Below are 13,763 nucleotides of genomic sequence, written 5' to 3'. Positions count from 1 at the left end.
AGGATTTACCTGACAAGGAAGTGCAGGGAGGACGTTTCAGGGAGTGGTCACAGCATGTGTTAGGGACAGAGGCATGGACTCTGTGATTTCTTCCGAAAATGGAGAGAAGCGGGTGGCTAGAGCATGGGTGTGGGAGGAGGAATGCATTTGATTAGGTAGGGGGAGGCAGGCCTTGTTTGCCAAAACTACCTGGTCTGGATTAGTCCAGCAAACCAGGAAGGTGGTAAACAGATCTAGTTGGGTATCCATCGAGCCCCAAGGGCTTTTTGACTTGGGGAAGTTACTTAACCATCATCTGTAAAATGGAGGTGATACTCATACTCATGGGTTAGGTTTGAATATTAATGACTCGTGTATGTAAAGTCCCTAGCAAATAGTGTTGAGTAACTATTAACTACCATCCAGCTAATATTTCTTTACTGTTTTTGAATGAAATTTCCTTGAGAATGGATGAATCATCTCCCTACACACAATATTTTGGGTATAATTTAATGGAGTTCACAGATCCCCTGAAATTGTATTCTTACTGGTTTTTTTTTTTTTAAGATTTTATTTATTTATTCATGAGAGACACAGAGAGAGACAGAGACACAGGCAGAGGGAGAAGCAGGCTCCTCACAGGGAGCCTGACGTGGGACTCGATCCCCGGACCCGGGATCACTCACGCCCTGAGCCAAAGGCAGACGCTCAACCGCTGAGCCACCAGGGGTCCCTGAAATTGTATTCTGAGTTTAAAATCCCGCTATAAGATATAGGGAGTCGTCTGATGTTTTAAATAGAAGAGAGATGATTTTTTTCTTTTTGAGGGAAATACTGGATACTAGTGAGGGGAACCATCTGTGGTTCTCAAATCTGAATGTATACTATAATCAGTTGTGGAACTTTTTAGAAATACCAGTGCTCTGACTTTACCTTTTGGACATTCTGGTTTAATTAGTCTAGATGAGCCTGGGCATCAGGATTTTAAAAATCTTCCAAGTGATTCTAATGTGTAGCCAGCTTTGCAAACTACTGAGTTAGGCTACTATTGGTCAGCTGGAAAAAGAATAATAACAGCAGAGTAGGAACAAAAAAGAATAAAGCAGGAAGATTCTAGAAACATTTTGGAGATAGAATCTACAAGACTGGGTGACCAATTAGATATGGTGAGAGAGGGGTGTATGAGGTCATTCCATTAACACAGATATAAGGGGAAGAGGTGTTTGTGTTCTGTTTATTGCTTATTGCCTTTTCTTTAATATGTAGGAGATAGCCAGGAAAAAACAGTTCATTCAGCAAAGATGTAGTTGATATACATTTCTTAAGTGCAGACTGTGGCTCTAAGTTTTGCTCTGGCCATCTCTGACAATCCTGCGGAACATGGAAATGTCAAACAGGCAGCTGCAAATACCATTGTGAGCTATCACCACCCATAAGTTCATGGCCAAGTAATTGTGGAAGAGTATGGCTGAAATCATCCAGGAGAAGGCAGAGAAGGAGACCAGACCACCAGTGGTGGAACTCAGAGGGTCCTGGACCCCAAGGCCACACCAAGGAAGAGGAAAGCATTTGCGTGCAACGGTGAGGCAAGAGTTTCCTGAAGGAGGGGATGATTATTGTGTGAAATGAAGCACAGACACTGCTGAACCAAGAATCTGGGAGCAGGCCCTGTGTTCGATAGGAAGTGGCCATGGCTTTGGAGACAGTGGCAGGGACAGAAGCCAAATTCCAGGGGGTGCAGACAAGAAAGAAAGTGAGGAAGCATGAGCATTGGCGTAGGAAGTTTGGGGTAAAAGCAATGAAAGCGGTAGCTGCAGGGGAGGAAGGGTGGAGGAACAGAGCTTTATTTTAGGTTGGAGTGGCATTATTGTAGTCTGAGGGGAAGGAGCCAGGCGAGAGGAAGCCATCAGAAATGCAGACAAGGGAGGAGACCTCTGTGGAGCCAGGGCTCAGCTCAGAGTCCCAGGGCTCACAAACACTGGGTGAAGAATTAATTGCTCTTGGAGAGAGGAGTAGGGATGCTGTTCTTCGAGGTGAAAGTGAAGTTTCCAGAATGGTATAGGCCTTATGAGAAACCACCCATGGTCATTTCTGAATCCCAGCACAGCTTCCTCCCTAGTCTCCTTTCTAGGTCCAATTCCCAGAACTCAGTCTGTTTCTTTCTCTCCTCAAATGCTGCACCACTCAGGACTTGAGGCTGGTGGAGAGTAAGCTATAATATCTAGGGTTTCCACCTTTGCTTTCCCAGCATTTGGTATTGATGGTTGATCATGATGCATGAAGAACCGAGCTGTGGTTACAGTTACAGATTCTCACAGCATCCTTCCCTCACTTTCACTGGTTCTTCTTTTCTTTCCCAGAGGGTACTCTCCTCTGGGTCTCTCATCCTGCACCTTGCTTCCAGATGTGTGGCCTGCCCACTGATTCCCCTGCTCTTCCTGACTCTACGGGTGGGATGCCCAGGTGGGGCTCTGTCCTATGCTCCTTCTTTTCCCCAAGTACATGCTCTCCCCAGGCCACCTCCTCCTTGCTGTCACTTTAAGTCACATCCCAGGCCTGACCTCTCACCCTAACCCCAGAACTCATCATCTCATGACTAACATTTCTACATGCCCATGATGGAACTCTGGATTTTCTCCCCTGATCTGCTCCTGCTCCTGTTTTCCACTCTCAACATGTGCCTGTGGTATTGTTTCCTCGATTCCTCGAAGCACAAAACTCCAAAGTCACCCTTGATTCTCCTCTTTCCTTCAATCCATTACGAAGTCCTATGGACTCTACTTTCCAAAATAATGTTGAAATGTGTCTACTTCTTCCATCTCCAGTCTAGTCCAACACTGTTCACCATGTGGTTTGCAGACCAGCAGTATCAGCACCTGGGAGCTGGATAGCAATGCAAAAAAATCCTAGAGTCCTCTCCAGAATCAGAACCCCTGGGGTTAGGATCTCCCAGAAGATTCTGAAGCCCTAAAGTTTGAGAAGCACTATGCTTGTCCAAGCCTTCATGGTCTCCGCCAGTCCAAGCCACTTCAATAGCCTCCAGGTGGTGTCCGTATTTGCTCCCTTGTATCACTATTATCTACTGTCCTCCTAGCAGCCAAAGTGATTGTTTTTAAAAACAAATCAGATTGTGTCAGACACATATATGTGTTCCCATCCCCCACACTAGTTTAAGACCTCATAGCTTCCCACTGGGTGTAGTACAATCCAGGTTCTCTTTACTGCTCCTCTGAGCCCTGAGGGAAGTTCTGGCTGCATCTCTCACAGAACCTTCCTGCTCCTTTTCTCCAGGCTCCAGGTACCCTGGCCTCTTCTTTCAGCTGATCCTCTCAGGCTGTTCCTGTCTTGAGACCTTTGCTCTGGCTGTTCCTCTGCCTACAGTGCTCTTCCCCTGCACTGCAATAGCTGGTTGCCTCAAATCATTTGCTTCTCAGTGTACCTAGTACCTCCTTTAGAGAGGCCTTCAACAACTAACCAACCCAAAGGAGCCCTTTACCAAATTAGGTTTTAACCTCCTGCATAATACTTATCACTACCAATGGGGAATGGGGTTTTTTGTTTATTTGTTGCCCAATGTAATGTGAGTTTTATGAAAATAGGAGCCTGGTTTGTCTTGTTCATTGCTCTGTCCAAGAGCCTGGTGCATAGTAGATGTTCAATAAATATTTGCCGAATGAACTTTATTTCTTGCTTATCGTAGGCTTGTGGTTGCTATGGGTGAAGTGCTGTCCACTCAGATGCTCAATTACTCCTCTCACATGGCTGCATTTCTGGGAGCCTCCACTCATCTCTGTGAGCCCTGGGTCCATGTGATAGTATGGTCCCTGAAGAGCACAGCTTGAAAGAGGCTAGAACCTGAGAAGGTGTTAACCTCAAAAGGAGGTAAGAACATGAGAGAACATTAGCTGGCTACTTTCATGGAACTTCAGGGAGGGAGTCTGGGAATCGATACCTAAGGGCCTCTATTTTTGTGGTGTGGTTGTTGAGTAGTGCGTAAAGTCGCCTTGTGTCTATGAATGTGGACTTTGTGGTCAGGGAAGCCTGGGTTCAAACCCTGGCTTTGAAACATACTGTCATTTATTGCTCTGAGACCCTGAACAACTACTTCCACTCTTTATACCTCAGTTTCCCCATTTGTGAATTGGGGATAGTAATAGTACCTACAACAACAAAACTGTTGAGAGACGTAAATGAGATACCTGTAATGTACAAGGCAGATGGTAAGCCACCTCAGAAGTGTTAGCTATTATTATTGTTGTTGTTGTTATTGTTTTATACCAAGAGGGAAAAATATGAATAGCACTGAAGACTTAAGAAGGAAGAAGAAGAGGAAGAGGAAGAGGAAGAGGAAGAAGAAGAAAAGAAGAAGAAGAAGAAGAAGAAGAAGAAGAAGAAGAAGAAGAAGAAGAAGAAGAAGAGGAGAAGGAGGGGGAGGAGGGGGAGGGGAGGGGAGGGGGGGGGAAAGGAAGAAAAAGTAGAGCCATACTCAAATGAAGAAAAATGCAAGCTAGAGGTACATTGAGATGTCATTTGTCACCTTTCAAATTGGCAAAACCTAGAAAGTTGGCTAACACTGTCATTGGAGATATAAGGAGGCTGGCGGGAGGGTGAAGTGGAACAACTTACCACCCTGGCAAGAACATTGGCAATAGCTAACAATATTGATATAAACATACCCATTGGCTCAGGTAGTCCACTTCTAGGAATTTATGCTACTGATACCCAGGCACACGTGCAAAATGATGTATGAAAGGTTTAGCACTGTTTGAATAGCAAAATATTGGAAGCCACCTATCTGTCCATGAGCAGGGAAATAGTTAAACAAATTGTGGAGTATCTATATAATGTAACCAATAAAATGAGAAAGTTCCTTCATATACTCATGTGGAACACTCTCCAAAATAGATTATTAGGTGAAAAAGGCAAGGTACAAAATCCAGTGTATAGTTGGATATAGCAAAACAGATCATGGGTGGAAAATGTATGTGTTTATGTATTCTTTTTAATAACAACAGAACTCTGAAAGGACAGAGTAGAAGAAAAATGTTTTATTGTACACTCTTTTGCATCTCTTGAATTCTGAGCTATGTGAATACACTGTGAAAAAGCTGAAGTTCTGGTTTTTAAAATCTTAATTGTTAGCATTAATGCCTAATGACTCTAGCTGAGGAGTAGTTCTAGGAATGGTGAATCTCCCTTAATGGTGAATCTGCCTTAATGTCAGAGGAAAATCATTGGCAACAAAGATACTAAATATCTAGACATCCTTTGGGCTCTGTGTTTGATGGTGTAATAGTTGGCTTGCAAGGGAGATGCCTGCAAGTAGATAATAAACTGTGCCTGTGGGAATGTATATCAGCCTGCAGAGAATATTCTGAATTTCTCTTAAGTTTTTTAAAACAAATTTTTCTTTATTGCATTTCTTTCTTACTAGCCTTAAAAGCAAATAGGATGTATCTGGAAGAGACAAATAGCATACATCCAGAAGTTTTAGAACATTATCGTTTTCGCTGTGCTCTTTTGGAGAGAAGCAAGGAAAAAAGAGAATATACTTTTCTTTACATTTCTTCTGCATTTCTTTTAGCTAGTGATTTTCTGCAAAGTAAATTCTTCCAAAGGGTGCTGCCTCTCCATATTGGGATTTTATCTACTTGACCGCCCCTTCTACTTCTGCCAAACTGCCCATCTCTGTCAACTTCCTTACCACATGTTGTCAAGCCTTATGCATTCCTTTTAAAATTTTGAAAGATTTTATTTTTAAGTAATCTCTACACCCAATGTGGGACTCAAACCTACAACCCCAAGATTAGAGTTGCATGCTCTACCAACTGAGCCACCAGATGTCCCAAACCTATTCTTTTCCTTGCCTCTGACTTCCTTCTAAACTCTTGACTCCTGGCAAGCCTGGTTGTTCTGCATCCTACTACTTAAGACTCAGGGAATATAGATGGGTGTTGATATTAATTAGTTGATGAACATTGACTGAGTTCCTACTATGTATCTCACACCCTATTAAGTGCTAGAAACTAAGAGAGGAATAAGAAATTATTCTGATAGTCTTACCAGATAGCTCACAGTCATTTAGGGAAATAGAATTATGATAGAGTGTGAGAAATAACAGGAGTGGTATGTAAGCACCAGGAAGGGGCACCTAACCCAGCTTTGTTGGAAAAAGGGTGTTGAGAAGGGGTTTCTGGGGAAGAGAGGTCTGAGAGGAGTCTTGAAAGATAAGTGGAAGTTAACCTGAGGCAGGCATGTGGGGAGGAGGCTCTGGGAGGATGAGGGCTGGACACTGGAGGTGAGGACTGGACTGTGGAAGAACCTTCCATGGTAATGGGGTAGTGGTGCAGCTCCACAAGAGCAAAGGCTTGAAGGTAAGTGTGTGTGTGTGCATGTGTGTGTGTGTACGCACATGCAGGCATATGTGTGTATTCATGCAGTTTAACTAGGGCATTATGACGTGTGTAGCAGGATGTGGCAAGAGATGAGGGAATAGTGTTTCAGGAAGGAGGAAATAACCAGTAATGTCAAATGCAACAGAGGGTCATTGACTAACAAGTAGTAGGTCACAGGTAACCTTTCCAAAGAAGTTGATCAGGAGCAGTAAGGCCTGAGCCAGGTTCTAGTAACTGCAGAATGAAAGGGAAAATGTAGGACTCAGATAATAGTTAACATTTATTGACTACGTTCTGTACGACAAGGTTCTACATTGACACATTAATTCTCACAACAACCTGAGAGGTAGATAGTATCCATAGGCTTATTTTACAAAGGAGAAAACTGAGGCACAGGAAGGTTAAGCAAACAGTCCTACAGTTACAAGTGGCAGAACTGGGAGCTAAAGTTTCCAGATTCCAGGCTGCAATTCCAGAAATGTGACAGTTGACCAGAGAGTGACACGAGGCCAAGATTACTTTTTTAAAAAGATTTTATTTGCTTATTCATGAGACAGGACTCAATTCCAGGACCCCAGGATCATGACCCGAGCTGAAGGGAGATGCTCAACCGCTGAGCCACTCGGGAGTCCTGAGGCCAAGATTATTAATTTTTATTCTTTTTTAAGGCTGCCAGGGATTGGAGAACATTTATAGACCAAAAGAAAGGTGCCTGGAGACATGGAGAGAGTGATGATTACTAGAGCAAAGTCCAGGAAGATAAGGAGATAAGGCTGAACCCTGGGTGTGGCAAGAAGAATGTCACCAGTTACCTTTGAGAGACCACAATTTCTGCCGGGGGGGAGGGGGGGGGGGGGGGGGGGGGGTTATCCAGAGGGAAGCAGAGTTTGGAGAGCAAGGCCTTACCAGCTGCTGTTAGGGCAAAGGGGGTGGGAATGGCGGTGGGTAGGATGGAAACAGCCAGGCCACAGACACAGCATAAAGGCACATGATGGTGTGACTCACACGAATCTGTGTTTTGGAAAATGGAAATTTCAGGAGCTGGTAGGCCAGGGCTTAGGGTGATTGCCTGTCCCAAGGAACACACATGCATTGAACTAGAAACAGTACTTAAACCGACCTCGGCTGGATCCCCGAAGGCAGCTTGACCTTTTCAGTCCCTCAAGCCTCTTCGCAAGAGTAGACACTTCATTCTAATTAATAAATTATTTATAATCCTTGTTATTAGCCAAAAGGTGCTGGTTTTGCAATTGGCATTTAACAATTCTGAGTTATGTTCTGATGATGATAGCTTCTTGCAAACCGTGGTCGTTACCCTGGATTAAGCACCTGGATACATATGGTCAGCCCTGCAAAATGCATCAGCCCTTGGACCTTTACACCAAGAGTCAGTGAGACAGGGCCATTCAGTGATCTGTCTGACATCTGTGTCGCAGCGAAGATATAAACCCACATCTGTTAGACTCTAAAACCAATAGCTTGGCCACCAGGTGAACATACCTGTTATACAGACTTTCCATCAGATTTCTTTTTGAAGAGTCTTACAGGACGAATTTTAAATGAAGGGCTTGTAAGACTCTCCAAGAAAACAGGATATAGCTACTGTTTTACACTGTCTTTGCTTCCAAACACAGGAAATACCTTATTTTAAAACTTAAGAATTTTTATTAGACAAAATTCAAATGTGTATTTCAGAGAAATAAACACAACACAGAATTAACTGTCACATGTTGCTACATCTCCCCCTAGACTTTCTATAGGCCTATATAGCATATATGTGTATATGTGTGTGCAGATATATTTCTTTACGTAAAGAATATCATTGTGAACATATGCACACATAAAAATACAGTTTCAATGTCATTTTTGATACCTGCCTTGAAATGCTTTTATAACATACTTACTGGTGCCACAGCCACAGTGTGCTTGGGAAGATAAATGATGACGAATAAGAATATTTTGCAATTTACTTGATAGATGCCAGGAGGAAGTCTGTTCGGATTTTTTAAATAATTTGTATTGGAAGGCCCTAACTCTTCTATATAGATCGGGGGGAGGTAGAGGGTAGGGGATAAGCATAAAGGCTTTCAGAAGCCAGACTGCCTGGGCTGAATGTCAACTCCCAGTTTCCCCATTAATTAGCTGTGTGACCTTGAGCAACTTGCTTATCCTCTCGGTGCCTCAGTTTCCTGACCTGTATAAAGGGTAGTAATAGTACCTAAATGAGTTAGCCCATGTAACATGCTTAAAACAATGCCTGGCCCTCATAATATTCAATCAATGTCTGTGTTTCAAAGTGTATTCATCTGTATTATGTAAACATTCAAGCAAGTGAGTGATTTAGTCCAAAAACCCAGAGTCTATTAGACACAGCTGAGGCAGATATAGAAGTTTTTTGGGTCAATTCCTGTGGTGGGGACTGGAAGTCTGTAGCTTTACATACCTCTCCAGGTGAATGAGTCTTATAATCAGCCAGGTTTATAAGCCACTGTTCTAAAACACTGGACACAGTTGGACAGAAATTGGATGGTGGATGAGAGCAGAAAGATTCAGCAGAACAGTGAGTTTGAGATGGCCCTACCCAGACACACAGTGGCCCTTTGTTAGTAGCATAGCAGGCTGATGTGATATTTAAAGCTGGAACTTCGTCAGCTAAAAACCGGGTAAGATAAAGAAGGCCAAAGTAATGAAAAGGAGGAAGAAACCTGTAGATAGAGTAGGTTTCCTTCTGAAGTTAATCAGTTCTTTTTTGGCAGGGATATTTTTTCTACTTTTGGTTCCTTGTGGTTTTGTCTATCTTATTTTTAAAAGTATTCAGAGATACATTTTGTCCTTCTTAGGATTCAGGTAAGATTGATTTAGTATGTGCTGGGCACTGTGTAGTGGGTTTTAGGCTTTATTTCATGTAACCTTCCAATTAACTATATGAGGTATGTACCACTGTTCCCATGTTACAAATAAAAAGACTAAAATTTGGAGGAAGTTAGATACTTGCACAAGGTGCAATATCCATTTTCCCTTTCTTCTTCAGTAACACAAGGCCAACTTTATTTGGGGTAGTAATGCAACCAGTGAAAAAGCTACATTTGCCAGTGGCCCTTCCAGCTAGGTGTGGCCATGTTGTCTGGTTCTAGCCAGTGATATGAAAATGAGAGGGTCTTCTGGGAAGGTTTGTTTGTTTTAAGATTTTATTTATTTATTCATGGCAGACAGAGAGAGAGAGAGAGAGAGAGGTAGAGACACAGGCAGAAGGAGAACCAGACTCCATGCAGGGAGCCCGACGTGGGACTCCATCCCAGGTCTCCAGGATAACACCCCAGGCTGAAGGCGGCGCTAAACCGCTGGGCCACAGGGGCTGCCCTGGGAAGGTTTTTTAAAAGGGTATTGACTCTGCCTTGAGGTCCTCCTTCATTGCTTCTTCCCGATGCCTGGAATACAGACGCGGTGCTAGTAGCTTCAGTAGCCATCTTGAACTTTAAGGCTATCAATTATACATTAGATGGTAGTGCAGAAAGAAGGAATTTTGGTCCTTGTTTTTTCTTAGATTTTATTTATTTATTCATGAGAGACATAGAGAGGCAGAGACACAGGCGAAGGGAGAAGCAGGCTCCTTGCAGGGAGCCTGATGCAGAACTTGATCCCAGGACCCCAGGATCACGACCTGAGCCGAAGGCAGACGCTCAACCACTGAACCACCCAACCACCCCAGAATTTTGCTTCTTGATGACGGTGGAACTGCTCTGTCTGCCCTGGGCTGCCTAACTCTTACTTATACGAGAGATAAATAAACCTCTATCTTGTTCAAGTTTTTCTTAACAACCAACAAATACAATCCTAACTATAACAATAGCTCATGCTTATATTGTGCTTTATCAAAGCTAGCCACATGCCAGACACTTTTCTAAGTCATTTTTGTATATTGACTAATTTTGTCCTCACAACAGCCCTGTAATGGAGGTACTACTGTGTTATTCCCATTTTGTGAATTTGGAAATTGAAGCGAAGAGAGATTCAGCAACTTGCCCAAGGTCACACAGCTGGAAATGGCAGAGCCAACAACACACAGCTAGTAAGAATTAGATGTGGGAGTAGAACTCAGGTCTGTCTGACACCAAATCATGCAATAGTTGTATTATCCTTGTGACAACTGTAACTGTATGGCCTCTTGCATGTTCAGTATGAATATGGTACACTTTGTGGTTTTCTTCAGGTCAATTTTACCTTCCACTTTAATTCACAGAATGGAGGACCACTAGCTGGTGGCCATTAGAACGAAACGCATGGTCTCTCCAGAAGATCAAAACAGACGTGTTAGGACCCACCTCAGAGCCCTAGCTCCTTAGTAAAACCTCCAAAAGAAATGTCACGGACAGGGGCCGGGGCAGACCGCGGTCTTCCCGGACGCCAAGGAGTCGAGCCCTGCGTTCGAGCTGAAGCGCACGTCGCGGGCATCCTCAGGCGCCGCCCACGAGCAGCGGCGGTACGAGGATGACCAGCTTCTGGATGACGGCAAGACTGGGGCAGTGCGGCTTCACCAGTCGGACGGCGGGGCCGCGGGCCGCATCACCTAGGGCTGGCCTTCCGAGCAGATGAAGCTTTCGAGGCCCTGCGCCTCGAACCCTTCTCCAGCCCACCTGAGCTGCCAGACGTGACGAAGCCGCAGGACTCAGGAAGCAGCGCCAATGACCAAGCGGTGCAGGCAGAGGGCCCTGGGCCCACCCCCAGCGCCCCCCAATAAAAGAGATTTGGGTGTCAAAAAAAATGTCATGAATGGGTTCCAAAAAGTTAATTATTTTAAAAAGCATTGATGAAATCCCATTTGCCATTGTTTCCATTACAAAATTGTTTTGCTTTCATCAAGTAGAACTCCATGATAAACGGAACTGCACTATCCATCCATCCGTTCATTCATTCAACATTCAGCATCTGCTCTGCTCCAGGCACTCTCCCCCATGCTGGGATAATGCAGCAATGACAGACAAGGTGGAACTCACAGTATGCAGAAAACAAGGCAAAAAAATTAACAAATTAACAAACAAACACACAGGAGAACATCAGATACAAACATATGATGCAAAGGAAAGAAGTGGTAGAGGCTCCTTTTAGGAAGGTTTCACTGAGGAGGAGATATTTGAGCTGAGACTTGGTAGTGAAAAGGAAGTCCCTTGGAAAAATCAGGGAAAGGCCTTCCAAGCTGAGGGAGCAGTGATTCCCTGGGGTCGGAGTGAGTGTGGTCTATTCAGAGGACAGACAGAAAGCCCATGTGACCAGAACATGAGCAAGGGAGAATGGTGCAGGGTGAAGTCTGAAAGTTTGGCAGGCCAGATCATGCCAGCCGTGAAGGCCAAGTTAGGAGATTTTACTCTAAATGACAGGGGAAGCTATTGTAAGGTTTTAGGCAGCATGGCTAACGTTTGTCACTCTGGTTGGCTGGCATGCAAAAGCTCTTCCTATTTGTGGTAACCACAAAAGTAACGGAAGGCAGGGTCCCAGTTCTCTCTGTGGTAGCAAAGGCTTAGAAGGGATGAGAATGTCTCCTAACCTTTACAACAAGGCCAATCTGATGCTCCAGCGTGGGACTTTGAATCATGAGGGTGTGTCTCAAAGATGCAAGGCCCATTAGAAATGATTAGGATGGCCATGGTGCAGTCAGGGGTGACAGGGATGTGTGTGCGGGGGCAGTAGAGTCCAGCATATGGGAATGGATCAATGGCCTTTGGCACCTGTCTGCCCTGAGTGTCCTGTGGAAAGGAATCGGAGGCTGCCTCCTCAGCAAACCATTCCAGGAGCTTCACAGTGCAAGCCTTCCTCTGTACTGTGGTCTCCAGTCTTCCTCTTGATTCTCTGGAGTTCCCTAGTCAGGTTCAATAAATTCTCTTTTGTTCAAAAGTTAGCCAGTGCTGGTATCTGTTGGAAACCGAGCACCTTGACTAGTACTACAGGAGAGTGATGCAATCCAAGGCACATTTTCAAAAGATAACTGGCTGATAAGTGGAAAGTGGATTAAAAAGTATATCAGCCAAGGGCCAGTCAGAAACGGAGATTGCAGTAGGTATTTCAAATAGATGGGGTTTCATATAAAGAATTGCTTTCACATGCCTTAGAAGGCTGAAAGTAAAAGGAAGAGTACAAGAAAAAAGAAAGAGGGTAATAATCCACGGATTGGTAACTGCAAGAAGCAGCCGCTGCCTCCTAAGGCTGGAGAACAGGTGGTGTCACCACCAGGTACCTAGGAGCTCGGAGGAGGGACTTCCTGGAGCTGGTGCTTGGATCTCTGAGGAAGCCCTACCCTGCTCAGACCTCTGAGGAGGGGATGCTCTCTGGCTGGTGCTCTCGCCAAAGGAGCATGGCTGTGTGGGTTCTCAGACCTCCTGAGGCTCCCTGAGGTGAGGGAGTAGGCAAGACTGCTGCTGGCCCCTGGGGTGCTGGGAGTACTCCAAGTTCCTGGAAGCTGGGGGCAATTATATGTTGCTGCTGGAGCAACGCTGAAAAACAGGGAGTGAAAAACAGAAAAGAAGCTCCTTCTCCCTTCTTTCCACTTTTCTTTCTTCTTCTAATGCTTTACATTGCCGAACCCAACAGGAAGCCAGCTAGCTGGGAGGAGGGGAGATGAAGTTTGTATCATCCCAAATCCATATTATGCAGAAGAGCTTAGACGGGGATCTCAGAGACCATACATAAATACCCAGTATAGGAGCATCAAGACCAGAAGGTGGTTCTCAGGTCCCAGAGGGGGAGGCCTTTCAGGAGCTAGGTGAGACCCCGCAAGGGAACATGAGCTGGAGAAGCTGGAGAGTGTCACTACTCGTGTAGTGCTCAGGCCTTACCTACTTCAATGAAGAAGTGATCCAATATTTGAAGAAGTTACAATATCCACATGACTACTGTTATCAGTAGCTTTGATATATATGAATATTGGCTGGATCCAGGAACAACATGCCATCCATCCCACAGCATCGTGCACTCCTTTCCATGGTGGGTTACTCTTCCCTTTACATTTTAACAGTTTCTTGAGGGGCAAACATGTTCATATTAAAGTGGTCTTTATTAAAAGAAAAAAAGATGGCAAGAATTGATTTGAGATTAGAGACAGAGTTGGCAAGAATTTCCCCTGAGAGCTTAGGTATGAATTTAATATTAATATTGTCCAGATTGGATACTTGCTCTTTGACAGGGTAAGAAAGAGCCCAACAAGGGATGGAGAAGCACCAGAAACTCCAGCAGAGTTAGCACCTCTAGGCCTGATGGGGCAGGAGAGGGAGCTGCAGCCAGGGAAAAGGGGACACCCATAGGACCTAAGTCTCCCATGAGAGAGTAAGTGCCCCACCCACCCTATCTCTCTGCTTACTCTCCACCTCCTGCTGTGTCTCCCAACCAGAAACCAGAAGC

The 13,763-nt window shown here is 44.5% G+C and overlaps 1 long non-coding RNA gene across 1 annotated transcript; it reads left to right on the top strand.

The window, feature by feature from the left end:
* The first annotated feature begins 1,127 nt into the window (after window positions 1–1,127).
* Window positions 1,128–11,293, top strand: LOC121498836. Its single transcript, XR_005989924.1, has 3 exons — window positions 1,128–1,560; window positions 3,680–3,861; window positions 10,615–11,293. It is a non-coding gene; the product is annotated as an uncharacterized LOC121498836 (long non-coding RNA).
* The last annotated feature ends 2,470 nt before the right edge of the window (window positions 11,294–13,763 follow it).

Source organism: Vulpes lagopus, chromosome 9 (assembly GCF_018345385.1).
Source record: "Vulpes lagopus strain Blue_001 chromosome 9, ASM1834538v1, whole genome shotgun sequence".
Lineage (NCBI taxonomy): Eukaryota > Metazoa > Chordata > Mammalia > Carnivora > Canidae > Vulpes > Vulpes lagopus.
This window is presented reverse-complemented; position numbering and strand designations above follow the sequence as displayed.